General features: G+C 32.9%; 1 pseudogene; it reads right to left on the reverse strand.

Annotated features, from left to right (window-relative positions):
• Window positions 1-2,744: 2,744 nt before the first annotated feature.
• Window positions 2,745-7,705, reverse strand: part of LOC120255457 — a 6,984-nt pseudogene continuing 2,023 nt past the window's right edge.

The raw sequence follows: 7,705 nt of genomic DNA on the forward strand, positions 1-7,705 counted from the left end.
AGATGCTTGCTTGCATTTGCAGCAAAGCATATCAAGAGAGTTGATATAAAGAAAGGAGGAATAAAGATATCCACTAATGTAGTGCGCTTAATATGGCCAACTGGGAACAACAGAAAAAAGAACGGAAAGAAAAAGAATTATACCAAAAGTAAAGTTGGTAATCAGCATAATGATCTTTATCATTATTGTTTTCTTTATTTGGGTCCATTTGCGCACTTATATGTATATATATTGAATATAAATATAATTTGTGGACATCATGCTCTGTTATATATATGCCAATTTTAATCCTAAAACATATATACAATTTTTATGGCTAGTTTGACAAAAAGATTCTTCATTCAATATTAGATTTCTAAATGTTGAAAACTTATGGGGTATTCATAGTAGTTGTACGTGGTTCTATATACAATCTTTTGATTTTTTACAAAATATTGAAAAGAGTGATAAACCATCTCAATTAACTAAAAGAGGAAACAATAGTCAACCCCACGCCAAAAACATCGGGGTAAGAACAATAAGAAGCACGAAACCACTAGAAGTGAGTAATAACGAAGAAAACGTAATAAAACAACAAACAAAAGATAAAATGAGGAACAAGCCTTCTCACACCCACAAAGAAAAAAACAAACATATATCTTCTCATTTTTTACAAAGTAATTTCTAGATTTTTCTATACATTTTTCTAATTGAAACTATTCTAATATTATAATATTAAAAAGCTGATAAACCAATCGATTTATCGAGGAATAAAGAAAAACGATAGAGAGGATAAGATTCTCTCACTAGAGGTGAAGGAGAAGTGTACAACAAAACATAGAAAAGGAAAATAAAAAGCGTAAAAATCTGATCGGCGGAAGACAATCGTCCCTGCATCTCGAGCCCTCATCGAAGATTTTGAAATGCGACTACTCCCGAGGGCGTCATGATCGAGTTCGCCTTTTGAAGGATTTGACTCTTCTAGATGAGTCAAGGAGCTTAAAAATTATTATTATTATTATTATTATTATATAACATATAGACATTCTTGTTTAAGGCTCTAGAAATTTTTTCCAAATCTATTTAGAGTTTTGTTCACTAGTTTGGAAAGTCATTAATTTTAACACTCATCTTTAATGCACTATGGGCATACTTGGAGCAAATTTTGACAATGTCAAAAGACTTTGTGAATATATCTTCTAAGTGATCATGGTGAAGAAATCATAACACTTATTACTTAATTATGTGTGTCATTACACATTAGCAACTCTGTGATCAGGAAAAACATGCCTGAGCATACACTGTCAAGTAAGTGACAATATTATATGCACATTAATAGCAAAAGAAAAGAATTTAGACCAAAAAAGAAAGGGCACTAGTGATGAATAACAGAGATTTGCTCTTGGTTGTTTGATAAATAAGGCTTCATTCACTGAGTTTATTTAAGGTACACTCTTTGTTTATCTGCAAAAGTATCATTAACTCTAAATTAAAATTTGAAATCTTGACATAACTTAAAACAGCTTATTGGCTCAATTATGTCCCATCAAACTACATTAAATGGGCATAACTTGGAGGTTGTGAAGTTCATTGGAGAATATGACCAGATCTCACCTTCAAATTGAGTGTTTAATCCTTCAGTAATGCACTCTTCATCTTTCATGTTGCTGCAATGAATTGTCAGACATGCATTGAGGATCAAATACATCTTATTTGCGAACCTTGATGTCGAATTGTTAAAATGATGGAGTCTTGCTCTATAAATCATTGGTGGTTTTCATTCCCTGAAAACTAAGATACGCTCAACAATAATGAACTAGAAAGAGCTGAATAACAATATCATTTACAATATTAATACATTAACCAATCATAAAGAATGTCAACAGGCATTTGTTCAATGCACCACAAATTCGAGAAATGTTACTCCATCAAAAATATTTCAGAATATTTCATATTCTGTTCACATTCTATATCAATTAAACATCATAACCTAAAAATGAATATCTTACATACAATATAAAAGATTCTTAAAAATTGAAAAAGTAATACAATTAAACTAGCATGAAAAAGTTTTTGGACTTATTCTGTAGATGCACTACACTTAAAAAGAGCTTTAGAGGCGGTTTTCATGAGCTATAGAGGCGATTTTAACCGCCTTTATAACGAATTTCGTATTAAGCCGACTCTAGAATTTAAAGCCGGTTTGATACAACCGTTGGATAAATAAATAACTAAAGAAGAGGTTTTTAAAGACGGTTATAACCATCTCTGCAATTAACAACACACATACGATTATAACCACCTCGATCATTAAAATTTTAAATTACAGTTTTTATAACCACCTCTAGAAAGAGGCAATTATACAATTAAAATTTTAAAACTCTAGTTATAGTTATGGAAATGGTTATAACCCCTAATAAATAATTTTTAATTAAATATATATTATTTAATCAATTAAAAACAACAACATCAAGTAATGAGACTTTTTAAAAGAAAAATAATTTGTTTGAAATTTTGTATTTGATTGACTCGAGTAGAGTTTCGATAATCAAACACGACTAACCACCTCTAGAAAGAGGGCAATTATACAATTAAAATTTTAAAAACTCTAGTTATAGTTATGGAAAGCGAGTTATAACCCCTAATAAATAATTTTTAATTAAATATATATTATTTAATCAATTAAAACCTTGCTTTTAATCATTTAAAAACTCACATTTTAATTGAATTCAATTTTGTCAAAAAAAAAAAAAATGATAGGCAGCCAAGTTTGACTTCATTATTTCTAACACCTCTAGAACAACAACATCAAGTAATAGACTTTTAAAGAAAAATAATTTGTTTGAAATTTGTATTTGATCGACTCAGTAGAGTTTCCGATAATCAAACACAGCTCTTTTGTTGCCCACATTGATGGAGCTTTGAACTGCTGCTGAAGAATGAAATGTGCTATATCAGGGTCACAATGAGAGGGTGGTACTTCATCGGAGCCGATGACGTTCTTATAGTATCGCCATCTTCTCTCCTCGTCTTCCTCCCACCAAGCACGCATGGTGGAACAATCATGACATGACGGTGCACAGACCTAAGCACCGAATTAACAACCCCATTGTAAGTATTCAATCAAATTATGTAAAAGTATTTTGCATTCACCATCAAGGGTATTATTTGAGAACTAGTCATATGACATGTATATATATAAGACTTTGGTATTGCAAAGTAATTGCAATAACCTTTTCCCAACAAAGATCATGTCATGAAAAATGCATATAAATTAATTGCTGTAAAAAAAAACAGCAATCCGGTGGTATGTAATGAGATATACCATCATATAGCTATACTGAGAAGGAATACCAAACTCTAGATCAGGCTCACTGGGCATTCTTTGAATACGCAAGCCGATCAACCCAAAAGCTCTTGCATGACCTAGAAAAGCAGAACATAATGATGTATATAATTTAGTAATTTGTGGACTATGATAACTGTGAAAAAAGGAGTAAAAAGAATAGAGAATACAGGGATGCACGCAAGCAGAATGAGTCCAAGATCTTCTCCTCAAAGCCAACATATCTGATGAGTTCAAGAGAACAGGAAAAAGTCTTCAATGCATTTTGACATCAAAAGATTTTTCTTGCCGACAGAAATAGTAGTCGTAGTACAATCTTTTGGGAACATTTTTACTGCAGTAAGAAATGAAGAGTAAAGACAAGCTTATTGCTGTGTGGCAAAGTGAAAATGCAATGAATTGCATTTCATAAAATTCACCTGTGTTCATATAAATCTTTTGAAACTTGATGTATCTTCCAAGTTAAAAGCGAGGGATAAAATTTCTTAGCATCTTCAGATTTCTGATAAGAATAATATTCTGAAAGGGAAGGAACAAAAGAAAAATGAGGGCTATTGACAAAAATTAAATTCTCTTCATTGTCTCGACAAATTAAAAGACAATCATCAACTGATTGCTACCTGAAGATCATTAGAATTAAATAGATTCTTTTTTATCAACTGATTGTTAAAAAAGGATAAGTTTGAAGAGAATTGCAAAAAAACAAAAGAATCAGATTAATCCACCTTGTGGACCATGAAAAAGCTCATACATACAAGCATGTACATCCATTTGATCAGTCCACAATGAAGATCATTAAATTATGAGCTTATTGGTATTTTATCCCTGTAGTGCTGGCTAATCAGTTTAAGACTTCAACAAGGTGGGTATTGAGCATAATCATAAAGCCAACTAGTGATTCGTTGGTCTTATCACGCCATTCAAATTAACAATGAACATACTGCAGTCACATTTGCTTCTATTAACTGGCTTCAAGGAAACAGATTTATGATGCTTCCCTAGAAATTACAGACATTATAATAAAAAGACCAATTAGTGAAATGGCTATTAATTACTCAATATGAAACGTGGCTAAGATTTGGATGCCTATCTCAAGAATTCTATGCTACCTCATTTCCCCGCTGGACTAGAGAACAATGAGCTAGATAAAAACAGATGCAAAAACAGATGAGTACCTCATAGCAGAGTTTTTGATATTCATTCAAGAAGGTGGAAGCAATAACAGTACAAAGGGGATCCAAATTTTTCCTGAAATAAACAAAAGGTTATTAACACAACCGTCATAGCAGAAAAAGAAGGCAAAAAGATAAATGTTGCGGCTAAGCCAAGAGATAGATATATATAGCAGAAACCTGCAAAATTCTTTTGCAGGATATGGACAGCTCAAGTGATTAAAAGTCATATACCCTCCTTCTCAGGCTCATCCTAAAATGCAGTATTTCTTTCAGTAAAAATTGCAGAATCAGAAATAATAATTAGCATTTTCTTTTGGAAAATAATAATTATATATTATTTTAACTAGATAAACTATTTTGCTTAGTTATCTACAACCAAATATTTAGCATACTGCTTACTCTAGTTTAACTTATGTTACCTGACTAATGAGACTGGAAGGACGGAATTTTCCTACAAGACCAGTAAGGTATGATCCAGAGGTTCCCAGATTCTAAAGAAACCCAAAATATGATCTATTCTGTAAGCACTGAAATATTTTGACATCTGCAAAAGTAGAGAAAAGGCTAGTGCATAAGAAAAGATGAAATGATGGAAAAGCATAAAGTGAAAAGCAAATAAATAATCAGGAATAAACCTATGTTAAAACAGAGCTCGCCACCATGCATTGTTATCTTTTGACACCTCCTCCCAGTTATATATTTGGGAACCCCCAATTTTGTCCATTCTTATCAAAACAATCTGGTGCACCGGTAGATGTGTTCATGTGAAACAAATTAGGGTATACCACGTATCCACACGATTCGATCAGCACCTATTGGCAAATCCCCTTCAATACTACTCTGATTTCTTCCTTGCATAGAGTTGCTGCCTCTGACAGCTGGATAGTGTGAGCAAATCACAACCATTAGAATAAATAAATAAATAAATAAACATAAAATTCTATTTGCCATAATGCAAAACTAAGAAATGATCTTCTTAAAAGCAAATTCCAAAGTAGTAATGAACTTTAGTTTGCCTGTAAATGGACATGGTATTAGATGTAATAGTGGAAACATATAATTTCATAAATGCAGACTGTCTTTTGAAACAAGCTTCTGGAGCTGATGAAAATGTATCAGAGTGATCAGAAGAAATGATATAAAATGATCATTAAAAATGTAGTTGCCGATATTCACAACAAAATTCTACAAAATAGTAACCTCCTAAAAAGAATCCAGTATGTGAGATTAGGTATTTTCCATAGTGATTTTGGATTGTTTTCTAAAATAAGGCTTATTGAAATACCTTTTCTAGAACACTGAAAAGCAGCCCCATTGTGTGCTGGTCTGATGTCTCAAAGTCTCTTAGAAAAGCAAGCAAAGCTGTATAAGTGTCTCAACCAATGCTGTTCACGAAAAAATCACATGTCAAGTGGTTTACTTAACAAGATAATCTACATGCAATCTTCTCATGACAGTCTAGACTTCAAATTAAGAAAAGGTAGCTTCAAACACTAATGCGATTTCAATTTATACAGTATACTGCAACTAAATAGCCAAAAAGCAAGTCAAAACATAGACTCATATACCCTCGTATTCTCCGCAGAATTGAAGGAAGGAACCAGAATCAAGTATTTTTATCCTTCTCCAGATTGAAAATTTTCTTTTGCAATTGATAATTTTGCACCATTGTAGCCTCATAATCCAGCACATCCTGTAAAACAAACATCCCACATGAGAACTAGGAAACAAAGGAATCAGGAATTACCGTAGTTTTGCCAATAATAAGACACTCAGACAGCCTGTTACCAAGAAAGGCAAGTAAGCGAAATTGGTCCACGTTAGGAATGCTTCTTATACTATATAAAAGTTTATCTAGTAGAGGACTTAAAGTACTTGAGATATGCATTGATCGCTGCAGGCCTATGTGCCCTTCTCATACTTCTGAATGTTTTTCATGAATGGAAGATAATGGCATGTGACATTAATTCTAAAAGTAAACCTTCTTCTTTCAATTTGCAGTTCTTTGACTACATGCATGAAGATGGCCCAATACTTCACCTCGAGAAAAGTAAAAGAGCCCTGTTGTACAAGGTATTCATTTGAGGATTGCCACAATATTCTCAAAACTCTCCAACAGAATCTATAGTTCTCTCGAGAAGTTCAAATTGGACATCAAAACAAAAATTAAGAATATTAATCCCAAGAGTAATACCAGTAGTAGACACACATAATAAAGGGCAGTATCATCCAATAACAGGCCATGTACTTGTGTTGTCTTGGGGAAGTGGATTGTGTTTAATAATTTCAGTATTTTCATTGTTAATAACAAATGACCTTTCTGATGCGTTGACACCCATATTCTGAAACCAAATGACGAGTATCAAATGCATCATATTAAAGACTCAAAACAATTTTTCCATTCAAAATAATGCCACATAAACTCAAATCTACTGAACATATAAAATTCTTTATGAAAAATCCAAGGCTTTATCGCTTGGCTGTGCTCCAGTCCAGTTTACAGGCATTTCACACAACTAGAAAGCCAAGTTAGAGATTGATAAGCAGTGCTACTATAAGAAACACTAGAGACATGTTGATTTCTCCACTAACATCACATATAGAGACATGGTTGCCTAAAAGAAAACTCAGAAATCACACACAAAGCAAGTTGAATGCTGATAATTAGAGATTTTGCCTTTCTGTCAGCTTTCGATCTTTTTCACTCAAAATTTCTTTCTGCATGGCAATTATAAAGGAATTAAGAAGAAGTACAACATAACTGAAAGCCCAAACTAAACAATTTCAGAGGTTGCATCTGAAAACACATCAAAGCACCAATATGCCACTGTAAATGAAGAAGGTCCATGGCAACCTTAATTTCTGAAGATTGGTTGAAAGTGCTTGCACTCAAATACAATGGATGCAAGGCAAATACTGAGAGAGAGCTGTAAATTCAAAGAGAGTAACAGGTAAAACATTTTTATGATGAGGACAAAACTATATTATGAGCTGTTAAACACATTGTGCCAACCATACGATGCTATATTACCTTTAGGAATATCAATCCCACCACATCCCATGAACTGATGTATCATTGACTGGCAAAAGCTGAACTAGATGAAAACTGACTTGACAGCCAAGTCAACAAGTAACTTTAGATCAAGGAACCTCCAACTCCAAGATCATCTCGAACCTAACAGAGAACATTGGAATAGCCACACCA

Source organism: Dioscorea cayenensis, chromosome 3 (genome assembly GCF_009730915.1).
Source record: "Dioscorea cayenensis subsp. rotundata cultivar TDr96_F1 chromosome 3, TDr96_F1_v2_PseudoChromosome.rev07_lg8_w22 25.fasta, whole genome shotgun sequence".
In the NCBI taxonomy this organism is placed as follows: Eukaryota; Viridiplantae; Streptophyta; class Magnoliopsida; order Dioscoreales; family Dioscoreaceae; genus Dioscorea; species Dioscorea cayenensis.